This window comes from Grammomys surdaster, unplaced genomic scaffold, assembly GCF_004785775.1.
Source record: "Grammomys surdaster isolate TR1022 unplaced genomic scaffold, NIH_TR_1.0 191, whole genome shotgun sequence".
In the NCBI taxonomy this organism is placed as follows: Eukaryota; Metazoa; Chordata; class Mammalia; order Rodentia; family Muridae; genus Grammomys; species Grammomys surdaster.
Window position 1 is genome coordinate 634,599 of NW_021604636.1, and position 15,087 is coordinate 649,685.

The following is a 15,087-nucleotide window of genomic DNA, read 5'->3' on the forward strand; positions in this document are numbered from 1 at the left end:
TACAAAGTTAGCATATCAAAGTGTCTGTACAAGTTAGCACTTTCACCAGCAATGGAAGAGTGTTCTTCTTGCTTTACTTCATTAACAGCATGAGCTGTAAGGTACACTGCTTAGGATTTTGTTGTGGAGATTTTGAGTTGGCTCATGTCTCCCTTTAATCATCAGGGTTCTTTTTTTTTTATGACAAAGAAGCAGAAGGAGAAGAAAAAGCTGAAAGAGAAGGAATAACAGAAAGAACAGTTGCACTTCCTTATATTTGGGCATTATAAACCCTCTTGATGGGTTACATTGCTATTTCTCTGTACTAGCCCTATGATTACCCAATCATTCAATGGGCCAATCCTTCATAGGAAATATTAGAAAATAAAGACTTTTGTCTCTTAACTCCCTATCTTAACAATGTAAAATTTATAAAACAGAATAAGTACATTATCAAGCTATTTGTTGGTTATGAGGATAATATATTCTAGAAAATTTGCATTTTACTTTGTATTTTCTGAGTGAACAGGTGATTTTTATTTTTATAACATGTATGTTTTATATGAAATGTATGTGCTATATCTACAAAATTTAATATGGTAAATACCCAGTGATTTATTTTACTCATTTTCCCTGAATAAATCTTTGCTGACTTGAGTTATTCAAATTTTGCCTTTTTTTCCAATTCCTCAATAGTTTATCAATAGAATGTATGAAAAAACTCAAATAGCATCACAAATAAGATCTAAGTTTAAAACCTTGAACATAGCATTGGACTGAAGTTTACATTTCCTTTCTTTTTTAAATAGATACCTCAGAGTACTTGTGATTAAAACATTCCTTTACACATTTGATGAAACTGATAGTCTTCAAAGAGATCTTATGAAAAATGTAGAATATGGAGAAGACTAAACGGTTATAAGTACTTACACACAACCATGACAACTTAAACTCAGTCTCCAGAACCCAGATAAAGATAGATGTAAGGAAACCAAAACTCCAGTGCTTCTGTGAGAAATCCACAATCCCAATGTATTATTCCAGTGATTCTTTGGAAAATGCGTAATCCCAGTACTTCTGTGAAGGATCTATAATCTAGTGTTTCTGTGGCAAAATGGGAGCCAGAGCCCAGAAACTCCTGGAACCTTGTAGCCCAGCTAGCCTGGTGCATTAAGTGGTCAGCAACAGGGAAAAGACCCTGCCTCAAATAAGGAAGAAGGTGGGTCTAATATCTGATGCTGCCCTCAGACTGCCATTTATGTGAGATGGCATGTTCAGGAACATACTCCTGAACATAGACAGACAAAGAAACATGTAAACACATGCATACATAATCCAATACCTAAAAATATATAAATACATTTCTAGAAGAGTTAGAAGAAGGCTGGCATCATGTCCAAATCATAATACACAGATTTCTGTTGCCAGATACAGCCTCTGACAATGCTAGGTCATGGATTTTCTGCACCATATTCTATCTGGAGAAATAGAACACATTTTAAAGGACATCTTACTATAGAAACATAAGTCTATATAAAATATAATTTGTATAAAATATATCTATCCAAATAAACATAAATTTCTAATTTAAGAACTGTGAATATTCTCAATTTTGCTATGAGAAGTTATTGATGTCATCAGTGTTGAGACATTTTGAATGTATTTGTTCCTTCATTGTATTCATGTGAAGTCATTTTGATTGATAATGTCATAATACCATGGCCTATAGTGCCTCATTTACATGATAAATTTGTGCTAAAGCTTAAGTTAAGGGGAAAATAATACTAAAAATGAAAAGTGACCCACTATGGTATATCAGCTTTGATCTTTTCAGCTAAAGGAATGTAAGGAAGACACTAACAAAATGTTTTATATTTAAGCAATTTTCACTTGACATTTTTATTTTTAGATGATATTTTCTAAGTGCTGATTTAAATATTTGAAGATATTTAAATATAGCAGAACGCTAATTTCATTGCTAATAATTTCAAGTCCTAAAACCACATAATATCCATAGTGCTATTAGTCACTTAATTACATGTGAATATGAATATGCATATATTTATCCTCATTAATTATGTATTAGAAATTATATATGAACCAACTTTTTCTAAGCAATACACACAGAATGTGGTTTATACATAATTTTCTTCTCAATCCAAATGATATATCAGGAGGCTGACAATTAACAGTATGGACTAGTTTGTTTTATTTGTTCAATATAAACTTTGAGATAAATTGCAGAACAGTTTTGACATCCTAAACTTTCTGGTGTCTTCTTGGGTACGAACTACAAGTCTATACCAGCATCCTCACTTTCAGTACCACTGTCCTCATCAAGGTGATCCCTGCATCTTTTTAGCACTAGTTGGTCAAGGTGCAGTGTATTGATTCATTGCTTTTTCTGAATATAGAGAAGCAAGAGAAATGACTTTGTTCTGAGTATTTGTCCTGCATATTTCCCCACATATGCGTTACTCTAGTTTTGTGGCTTTCTTTACAAATGAATAGAAACAGAGAAGCCCAAGATCAGAAGCTACAGAAAAATCATGCCTTTGGTTTAACGGTTCAGGGTTGTTCCTCAGTTTCGGCAAAAAAACACAAGTCTGAAACTGTAATTGTCTCTGTGAGGAAAGGTGATTCCACCCTTTGCCTAACTATTCTGTCCATGTGTTCAGGGGAGAAATGATTCCTTAATATTTTAGAAGCAATCAATAGCAGATGAGACCTCTTAGGTCCTCCACACAAGAGAGCTAACTTTATCTTCAATTTATTCAGAGTTTATGTTCTATCTAACTCTAAATTATGTATGGTGAGCTATTTGGGATGTCGAGGAAGCCATGCCTTGGGAAATGAATCCTACATAAAATTAATTCTAAGTGATAATTTGTACATATCTCACATAGACACTGTGTTTATTCTGAAGTATCATTGGGCAAAAAGCAAGATTCTGAAATCTGTTCTAAAGAAAAAAAAATATCTAAACAGATTTTTTCTATGTGAGAAACAGTTATAGCCACACAACCCTGTGTTACTTATGAATACCTTTTCTAATCTAGAGAGTATTTTGTGCTTAATCAGAGCAGAACAGACTGTGTACAATCTGTTCGTGACCATGAGAACAGAATGTGCTACTGGGAACGTGCTAGATAATCAAAACTCTTTTTTCCTGAATGAAAGAATAGAAGTAAGACCTAAAGACATTTTTATACTATGCCACTGAACTTTTTGGTTTGAAACTGCTTTATAATGATATCTATCAGTCTTAATAGATGGAGAGCGTATAGCTATATCTGTATGAAGCTTAGTCATTAACATAATTATTATTTTATTTGGCAACATACATGTTTTTAACTTAAGTAAAGTACCTTGAACCTTATCAAAGCAAGTTGCTACCTAAAGATATGTCTTAATTAAGAAGCTTATTCTCACCAAAATAAATTAATATTACTTAAAAGCTTTGCTGCATGCATTTCTCAAAACCCTTCTAGAAATTTGTTGTGCTTCTGTAAATGAAATTATAAAAATAACACATGCCAGAGGAAGTCAGAACTTACAAGTCTGCTGTGAACCTAAACCATTTGTTATTTTCAGGCATGGAAATCGATAATTTAAAAACAGTGTTCACCAAGCATCTCTAACTTCACCTTATATATTTACCCAAACTAAGAAATAGGCAACTGAGCAATAAAACTTTACAAAATAGATGCACAATAGGGCTTTTCCACTGATAGTTTCTTCCTTTTCTAATACTAAATCTCAAAAAGAAAGCCCATAATTTTATCATGTGTACTTGGGCTTATACATAGTTAGGATTTCTGTCTTCTCTAATTTTTTAAGTTTAACAACTTTGAAGAACTCTAGTCAGATACCTTGTGTAATTTTCAACTCAATTGTGTCTGATCATACCCATTTAAATGCCATAAAGTAACAATAAATAAGAATAAAAATCAGAGGTAGCCTGCTGTCCTGATTGATTCAGGGGACATTCCACTGTTGTGAAAAACACTGTGACCAAAAAATTCTGGGGAACGGAAGACTTATAGGTCTCAAGCATAATCTCTCACCAATGGAAGCCAGGGCAGGATCTGGAGGCAGGACTTGAGACCAGGCATTGAAACAGAAACCATGAGGAAACATTGTTTACTGGCTTGCTTCCAGACTCATATTTAGCTAGGAATGACACTGCTGACAAACAGCTAAGCTTTCTGACATCCATTAACAATCAAGAAAATGCCCCACCGTGGCATGTCCACAGGCCAATCTGATTGTGACATTTCTGCAGGTTAGGTTCACTCCTCCCAGAGGATTTTAGTTTGTGTCAAGTTAAGAGAAAAAAAAAAAAACAACAACAGCAACAACAACTATGAATGTGTCTGTTTCCAAGTGCATTTAATCTTATGGGCTGACTGGCCAAAGTACCTGTCAGGTTTCTCACATAGGGTACTTTCTCTTAAGGTCCACTATTTGGAAGTTAGTTACTAATTTCAGTCACTACGCAACACTCAGCCATTTATTTTAATTTCATGTAGCTTCAGTATTGTTGATTTTTGGTTGAGGCTTCTACTTAACTTCTTGCAGTATAGCATGTTGGTATATTCTAGGCTTCTCTTGGATTTTCTCTGCTCCAGTCTCAGAATTGGCCCAGGAGCTCGATTTCCTTTTATTCAAGATGGACATTTTAAAATTAATGCTGGCTGTCGAAAATGCTCTTTTCTACTGGCTGCCATTGATGCTAGGACAAAAGGATTTGTAAAAATTTGTATATGGAGTAAATGGAGATTTACACTCCATGTTGGTAATTTATAAATGCTTATCTTTGATAACTGATATGAGATCAAGTCTCGAATTTTAAAACAGTCTAAACTTCTATTCTCATTTGGCACTAGATTTATTTTTAATCTAATGGACAAATGACACTCAAAATCAGGTTTTATATCTACACTGAATCATACTCAATTATGCAGCTGATTTCTTTTCATATTCTTTTGTTTTTAAGTTTATCTTATTTGATATGTGTGCATGTGTGTGTATAGCATGTGTGTTTGAGTCTTTATTTGTGAAAAATATATGAGCAAGTGTGTGAGTGTGCGTGTATGTGTATATGACTATGTGAATGTGTATGTGTGTGTGAGCATATATGTGTAAGTGTATTAGAATATAAGTGTGTATATGTGTGCAAGTGTTCAGTGTGTTTGTTAGTAGGTGTATGTAGACAGCTCTCTCCTTCTGCCTTTATGTGAATTCTTCCTCTTGAAGTCATTGCTAGGAAGATGAGGTAAGCTTCATTACCTATTGATTCCCGACACCAGCCTGATGTAGTTATTTACTAATAAAATACCTTTTATGATTTCTAGTTAACATAAAACTAGGTTCTTATTAACAACTTACGTTGAAATCACTCCTATCTCTTCACTAAATAGTATTTATGAATAAAATGTAAAGCTTATCTTATCTTCACTTCTTTCAATTGTGGGACCATGAAAGGATGGCTTGGTTTCTAGTAGAGCACTAGCTAGAGATAGCCGGAGAATCAACTGGTATCCATACTTGCAAGAGATGGCATATATTTTGCCACACCCCCAGACTCTAGGCTCCTGAAACAAGGCCAAGATCCACGCCTTTCAGTCATGTAGGGCAAAGCCCCAACCAGCCCCTCCATAGGTAGATAGCATGACTGCAGGCCTCAGCCTCAAGAGATTTCCATATTAATGAGATACCTGAAGGCCAGAGGACTTAGCCAATTAAGTATTCCTTCCTAGTCCCTCCTCCCTCCCTATTCAAGGCAGGCCCACCCTGACAAACAGGGGGAGGGAGGGTGCAGTCAGATTCATCTACTTTTCACTATGACAAATCTTGTAAAACCATAGACTTCCTCATGTCTTTGCGGGCCCCCACTGTGGGGAACCGTGGAGAATGCCTTCAACTAAAAGAGCTGAGACACCTCTGCTACCTAATGTCCTGCTGAGGAACCAAGCTAGCTGACCCAGACAAGAGAGTGCAGTAACAAAGAGTCTCCGACCCTTTGAGGCATTGTCAGGGCCTTCTCTCTCCCCCTCGTCACCTCTCTGTTCTGCTGTGGCATCTGTGAGCAGCTTCTCACAGCCCAGTGCCCGCCTAGTGCCACATCACATTTTTAAACTTCTGCTTCCCGGAGCTGTGTCCAGCGGCCTGGGGCAGTACACAAGCAGGAATCACAACTCTGCCCAAAAGAACCCATGCTCTCACCCACTCTTGAGCTATCAGCCCCTCAGTTGGTGGACTCAACATCACATAAAAAAATCACCCCAAGCCAGGCAAATATGTGCCCTACTAAAATCCCACTCAATAAAAATAGCCCAAAACAAGCCTCTTTGTTTTGGGAGGAAGGTCTTCAGATAGCGTCATGTATAGCTGACAACAATGTCTACAGTCCAGACTCATGGAGCAGAGTAGCTTCCTTCATCAAAAACAGAGATACCCAAGAAGGAAAGAAACCCCCTCATGATTTTTTTGCCAATCTTAGCTGCAATTTGGCAATGTATACGGCCATCTAAAATAGGGCAGACTGAGAACAACACAGCTCCTCACCCCCTTCAGTCAAAGGAACCCAAAGATTAAGGTCCCCAAAATCACTCTATTTCAGACCTCACAGCCCTTATCCAACTAATAAGAGAAATAAGATCCATCTACCCACCCCTTCCCCCTTATGCATTGGAAGAAATGCCAAACAAACCATCTGCTCCTGCTGGCCCTCCCTCCCCCACCCAAAGTCAAGGCTCCATTAAAATACCAAAGGAGCTCTAATCTGCCTCTCCCCTTACTCCACCAACTCCCATCCAACCAAAGAGAGATAAATCCCCTCCCACTTCTCCAAGCTGAAAGAGAGAACTTCAAACTTTGTAGATAAAACCTGGCAAATTCCATAGAACTTGAAACCCAAACTTCTCGAGTATTCCCAGTTAATATCAACCTCACTCAGGCTAAACCACTTAACTGGTACCCACTCCAAGCCTCAGATCTAAAAGAACTCAGGCAAGCAGTGAAGGAAGATGACATTGACTCATCGTGGACAAAATCTCTCCTACGAAGCCAAATTGCCAACTTAAACAACCCCCAAGATTGGAGAGATGTTTGCCATTCTGCTCTTCCTGGCCCAATGTTTCTAGAGTGGGAAGCCTTCTTTCATGATGAATGCTGTCGACAAGTCAGGCAAAACTGCAACAGAGGCGACAACACCCTATGGGGTTTTAATGAACTCTTTGGCTAGGAAGATTTCTCTACTGGAGCCCAGCAGGCAACTCAGCCAGCAGGGTACTATGAGCAGGTCTGCCTCTGTGCTACACAAGCTTGGGATAGGCTCACTCCACCCTCAGGGTCACAAGACTCTGCTTGCTCCCTTCTCTCTCCATCAGAAGCATGGAAAATCCCTATCTGATTTTATTTGAAGAACTAAAATGGGCTTAGAATGAAAAATCTGCAACCCCACAGCCAGGGACCTTCTTCTTAAAACCATTGTTTGGGAAGGCATGACTTCTGAGTCTAGACTAGCTTGCCATGGTCTCTGGGAAGCGCATCATGATAGATGTATTGTGGCAACCCAAGAAATAGAAACTCCATCACACCAGGTTGCATCCGTGGCTCGGGCATTTCTGGCAGCAGTAAAAACAGAAGGCATCTGCTTCAAATGTGGAGAGGCAGGACATTGGAGGAAACAATGCCCACAAAACTTTCCTCCCATAACAGATTCTAATTCCCCTTAAGGCAATCTGTCCCCTCTGCAGAAAAGGTTTCCACTGTAGGAAGCACTGTACCACTCTGTAGGATAAGAATGGTAATCCACTAGAATCTTTAAACTTCAAGCCAGGCAACCCTCAGCCCCGACAGTAAAAAGGGCAGCTACTCCCATAGAAGTCTTATGGGTGTCCAGCGTCTCAGAAGGCTCCCACCCAAAGTTAACCATTAAAATAGATGATAAACCATTCAAGTGTCTTATTGATACTGGGACAGATAGGACAATTTTAAGACAGCAAGAGGTCCCACAAGACTGGCAACTGATCCCTGGGCCCCAGCTCCTAGGCATAGGGGGTATCTCTCACACATTCATCACCAAAGAGACCTACAAGTGGGAAGGCCCGGATTGAGCTACAGGCCTCATATGCTGCCCTGGTGGCTCAAGTAGTCACCAATATTTTATGGAGAGATATCTTACAAGCCTTAGATGTGGTTCTTACCACCCAACCAGAAAGAGACCACATTAAGATAGATGATATTACTTATGAAGGAATAGTACCCAAGGAGACCCAAAAAACCCTCCTCCAAATCACCCCAAATTCTAGGGGCCACTGTTAGATTTAATACTCCCTGCCTTGATTGGCTCTCCAATGAAGCCATCTGGGTCCCACAGTGGCCTCTATCAAGGGAGAAGCTTAGAGCCCTCAGAGAACTGGTAGAGGAACAGTTGTCCCTACAACACATCCACCCCTCCTGCAGTCCCTGGAACATCCCTAGGTTTGATATGAAAACTTGAGTTCAAGGGGATAGAGGCTATTGTAAGATTTGAGGGCAATTAACAGAACCATGTGAGTCTGGGGCTCCCCACAAAGAGGAGTACCCCACATCTCAGCCATTCCTGCCAATAGTCCCCTATTAGCAATAGACATAAAAATCTTTTTTTTTCCATCCCTCTCCACCTCATGATATGAATGGACTGTTCTTCCCCAGGGAATAGCTAACAGTCCAACCATTTGTCAGGAGGCTGTAGCCACTGCATTAAAACCCTATTTAGACAAAGGACTCAATGTATATCATTATATGGATGACATCCTTGTATGGGAAGACGCTTCTACCTTTCCCTTCCAACTTAAGGACCAGCTAATACCTTCCTTATTTGCCCTAGGTTTCAAAATAGCCCCTCACAAAATCCAACTTATTCTTCCTATTGCATTTTTAGGAACAAAGATCTCCCTTACTTCAATATGCTCCCTCAAAACCACCCTTTCCTTCCTTCAAAAGTTAACTCTAGCCTCCCTCCAGTAGCCAATCAAAAATCATTCCCACTTTGCTGTCAGCTTAATAGGATACCCAGGACAAATTGACAGTCATTATCCTGACAAAAAATGGGCCTCCGCCCTCCCTCTGTTGCAATGGATACCCCCCAAACTATTCTCAAGAGAGCCCATAGCAGAAGCCCCTTCAATATTTACTGATGGGGAGAAGGGAGCTGCAGCAGTAATACACTACTTCCCTGAGGATGAACCCCTATCCTCCGATTCAAAGAGTTTCCCCACCACTCCCCCCAATATAACTATATGCCATTTACCTAGCTCTAAAAGAAGTCAAGGTGCCCACTTAACCTCTTTTCAGACAATTTGCTCCCCTGGTTGTCAAGATCATTTGTCAAACTAGATGACAACCCACTTTCCCCTCTACTCATACAGGTCTCCACCCTCCAACAGGAGAGAGCCTCCCTCATCTAGATCTAGCACATCCTATCTCACAGTCCCCTGCCAGGTCCTATATCTGAGAGAAATGCACTGGCTGACGAAACTGCCTCAACAGGGACATTCATAGCCTCCACTGAACAAGCAGACCAATTTCATCCGTACACACACACACAAATATAAAATGGCTTCATGCTAGCTTCCCTTACATCCTCCTTTCTCAGCTCCAAATGATAATAAAAACATGAACCTCTTGTACATCCCTCATTACCACCCCAGCTTTACAAACCATGAGCACCAATCCCTGAGGCCTCAAATCCAATGCCTTATTGCAAATTGATGTCACCCATATTCCCCAAATCGGTAGATAAAAATATGTTTTTGTTACCACAGATACTTACTCACGTCTTATATGGGCTACAAGCCCAGACAGATGAAAACTCAAAAAGGTTAATTTACCTTATGCTATCTACCTTTGCCATCGTGGACATCCCACAACAGATTAAAAACTGATAATGGCCCTACCTTCACTAGTTCTCAATTTAAAACTTTCTGCACACGCTGGGAATGTGTCCATCATACGGGAATTCCCCACAACCCTCAGGGCCAAGGAATAATAGAAAGAACACATCAGACCCTGAAGGCCTGTAGGACCTCGAAGGGCTGCTATGCCCTGGCTGAGCCTTTCAGTATGCTGCTGTCTACTAAGTAGAATTCTGCAGTTCCTCTAGGATAAAAATATCTTGACTAAGGCATGGTGCCACAGGAAGGGAATTTACACTTGACATCCTATTGCCCCCCCCAGTTGATTTCCTGTTTTTTCCTGAGTTTGTATTTTTCCTTCCCTGGCTTGGTGTATATATATTGAACCTGCTCAGTAAGGACATTGGCATTCTCTCATAACGGGTGACGTGAGTCTGAGTATTTCTTTAATCCCGCAGACCTATGCCTGAGTTCGAGTTCTGTATCGTGGGCAGCTCGGGAGCTGTCAAAGGCCCAACTCCTGAAACAAAATACAACTACTTATCCCCCTAATTTATAACTAATGATGGCCACCAGTCACGTAGGAATAGTAAGTCAGTGTCTCCCACATGTAGACAAGGTATCTCTAATCTCTCAGACCAAGACAATAGGGGCTGCCTGCTGCCAGAACCTAACCCACCCCAAAACTGTATATAAGGGCCCTATTCAGGAGAAGTAAAGGTGTACAAGAATCATCCCACTGTCCGAGAATTTCTATCAAAAGAGTTGTAACACTTGAGAAGAGAACTGCTCTCCCAAAGCTCCTTTAGGACCCTCCACTCCTAGCTAGCTAGCCAGCACCTCAATGCAGAGGGACAGGTGCTGCACCTGGAAGTGACTGGGTGGTGACAGTGGAGAAGAAAAAAGAGGCAGCAGCATAGGCAATCTCCCCTCCCTGCTCCCACTCTGTCCCCTTAGCCTGGATCTCAGGCCAGGTCAGAGATCCTCGTGGGACACCCTCCAGAAAAGGGATCCACATTCAATAGAGTATAAAGTCACTAACTTCTTCAGTCTGCCTATTCACTGTTTGAAAGTCTCGATGGCTCTTCTGTTAGTTCCTATTATCCTCTTGTTCTCTGTCGTCTGCAATGAACATTGCAGTAATGCCCTCTTCCTGCTGGATACAAAGCCCTTTCATCATCAAGACTGACAATTTTCCTAGTCATGTCCTTTATTATTGCATTACCCCTTATATTATGTTATAACTTGCCTTTTCCCTTCTAAATGCATTCATTTTGAGTTCCCATAGGTGGTTAATACAAAGCATCCTACCCTTCTTTCCTTGGACAGCTTGCTCAAAATGAACTTAATTCCAGGGTTATTCTATCCTAGATGCTCTCATCAACCTTAGCTGAGTAAATAGCCTTCCTGCTGGCAAATGATCAGCCTGTGTGGCTGTGTTAGCAATTACCACATTTTATCATAATAGTCTAGCTAATGTCTCTATATCCCTATGAGGTTGTGAGCTTCTTTGTAGCTAGCTGACAGATTTCTATTTTTATTTACACATCCTAAGTGTACAGTGGGTGGAGGGCACAGCCTCTACACATTGCAAGCATTTAGCAACTATGACACAGTTTAAAAAAGGGAAATCAGAGCTTCCAATATTGTTTCTGAAACATACTATTGTGTGATTTTTGGACTCTCATTAAGTTATCCTAGATTATATGTCAAATGATAGAAAATGATTATTGACGTAATTATAAAGTGTGTTTTACCACTTGACATACTTCTTGCCTCTCATCTGTTTCACAAGCATAATTACGCCTGAGGTGGTAGTCAACTTAAGAGTGATGGAAGGTTGTCATGACATTTTCAACCTGTAGAACTCTGTTTAAATCATTCATCCAGTTTTTACATTCAGCAAAATTAAAGTTCTCTACTCAGTATCAAAAATATAGTAAATTACGAACGAAACTGTTGAAGGAGATATTTAAAATGGGTTTGGCACCCAATCTGGCATGTAGTTACAGAGCCACCATCTTCTCGACTATGCTAGGCCTGAGGTCACACGCAGCAGTATATTCTTGCTGCTGCCTTGGCTAGGTTGCTGGCTCAAGCAGCTGGCACAGGTGGCCAGTGACACTGACCCTGCCACCCACAAGAAGCCAGAGGGAGAGATGGCTCTGCCGATCTTCCATGCTATCTCCACAAGGTTGGGCTGAACCCAGACTATCTCACCATCCACATGGGCCCAGTAGAAATGAGACTCTAATGCTCAGATTATCCAATTGTTTATATGTTTGGTAATGCTCAATAACAAGATGCCCATATAATTGGAGGTGTTTCCTAATTAACTAACCTAGATATAAGTTGTTACCCAGGACTGCTCTTGATCCAAGCGAGGTTCTCCATCCTCCTACATCTTTGCTTCCCTCAGCTCCTCCTTTCCTTCTCCTCTTCCTCTTCTTACTCCTCCTCTCCCTCTCTTTATACCTCCCACCTTAGCTCCTCCCAACTTACGAGGAAAATTTCCTGCTACAAGAAACAAACAGAGTCTTTACATATTTGTTTGCGAAGGCAATTGTGGGTTAGGGATGCAGCTCAGTGATAGAATGCTTGCCTAGAATACACAAGGACCTGAGTGCAAGACTCAGTATCCTCAAATATTTTATTTTTAAGATCATTAAATAGCAGTAGTTCTAATATTACTATTTTAGTGATAGCAATGCTGGTTTGTTTCAGTGGAAAGATATTGAATAGTACACTGTCTTATCAAGAAAAATCAACAGTATGCAAATAAGCCTTTCTGGGGAAACCATTTTTTTCCCTCAGGTAAATGATGCTGAGACTTTCAGAGTTAGAGTTTTGTGTTTGTTTGTTTGTTTGTTTGTTTGTTTTTGCCTTTTTCCAGAGATATGTTTGTTGTAGTGACATAGACAATATTTGAGGAGTTTCTATCCTTTTAACCACTTAAATGTCAAACTACAAATATTGAGGACAGCTGGGTTTGAACTAACCAGAGGAGAAATGGCCAGAGAAATAATGATAGAATGTAATGTATCATATTTTAATGTTAGTTCAAATAAATATCACAAGATTAAAATGTATTTATCACCTCAGGTACAAGGTTGAAAATCTAATATATTTCTCTTTTCTTTCTTTTTTTTTTTTTTGCTAAAGAAACTTCTACTGTTTCGCCTTACAGGTGTGAAAAGGAACATTTAGGTGGATCAGAGACTATAAGGAAGGTCACAGAGATAATAATGAGTGATGGTGACATTAGGATTTGCATCTGTCTTTAGGCTCTGTGATATGAAGCCACTGTGCTTTGGTGCTTTATTAAGCATTGTGGTATAAAACCAAACTCTCCCAGGGCTCTTTAAATTTCTTTACTGGAGCTCAGTGGGACTTCTGATTTTATTCTTAAATGTTATTAAGTGACAGAGTCGCTTCCTGTAGACTCATTCCTTATGTCTATTTCACATAGAACTTAAAATCATGTGTTTATTCTCATATCACAGATCTACCAGAAGCCCTATTTTCCTTTGTGAGTTCACAATTTTAATGTCCATCTGTACATTAGACCTAAAAGACCATAAACATAAATCTGCCCTAAGTCATGCCCAGCTGGAAAATATGCACTTTATGAGAAAGATAACATTATTTAACAGAACTCTTTTCTCCTAGTTACATGTCTCATAAGGCTCATGAGTTTGAGCCTTATGTCATATGAGCTTTATTAGCAGAAATATTTTCTCCTTGAGAAGCTTATAAAGAGTGTCCTTGGTTGAGCAACATAAAAAGGAAACTCATGCCTTCCAAAAATTCATTGACATAAATATTGCTCTATAACAGAAATATGCAAACTCTATTGAAGCTATCATGCTTAGATAATTGAGTACCAATTCATAGACTTTCTAATTTTATTTAAGATAAAAAATAAAATATTTCTAAATCCTGAAAATTCTTCAACAAATCATGTAGAAATTGCAACAATAAAAATATTGTGAATTTATCAGAGACATTCAGAGATAAGGCAGTAGAAACAAGAAGATGTGAATTTAAAGACTATGTTTCACAATTATCATTGCAAAAATGTATGTATAATTTAATTTAAAATAAATTAAATCATATCAGGTAATCCAAATAAAGTGATTTTAATGACTATTTTATTATTATCTATTGTTTCCTTTCACAAGTAATAGTGAATACCTCAGGGCAATATTTGCTTATATATAACTAATATCACCAATATCAACTTATAAAACAAAAAAGTGAAAATGTAAACAGAAACTATAAAATCTAAAAGTATAAACACTAAATATATATACATATACCTACACACACACACACACACATACACACACACATATATGTGTGTGTGTGTATCTTTACAGAATATTTCTAGAGCATTCTGCCTCAGAGTTAGCCCCTTCAGGGTTTCTAGATAGAGGCTGAGTTTGTAACACTGTGACCATGTGAACAAAGTATGTCTGAAAACAAGCTCAGATAAGAGAAGTAAATATCATTATGATGTCTACATAGCTCATTGTAGCCTGACCATTAGACAGAGATGAATCAAGTTAATTCTGCTAATTATGAATTAATTAGAATACAATCTTGTTTTATGGTTCCAGCTAATTACCTCAATAATTTATAAAAATTGATAAGATAGAATAAAACACCAGCTTATTTCCATAGATTTTCATTATTCTTCACATATTAAGAAATTTCTTCTCTAACACAGCACAGTGAGTCATATCTTGGCTAGTACAAAGCCAGCTGTAAGCACTATCTAGAAGTAAAATTGAAGACCTTCAGCATGAAAGAGAACATGAGAGCTACCTCAAAAGCAGTGTTAAACATGCAACAGAACATGGGAACTTTAACTCAAGTCCATACATGGATAGGAAGGCTCTTAGTAGGTGGACATGACATATGAAAGTCAGTGTTACTAAAGAAAAGATGGCTGACACATTTTCTGGAGATGTTCAAATCAAGACCATGGAACATAAGCTTAGAAGTCAGAATGGCCAACAGCGTGCTCAGCTTATGACATAGTGATGGTGAACAGGAATATCTCTGGGCATGAAAAGTGTTCTAATAAATATTTTAGCTGAAAAGGAAAATAATCACATACTTAAGGTCCATTAATAAATGAGTTCGATAGTTGTGCTTTAAGAATATTTTTTAAAATAAAAGATTGAGATATCTTATGATT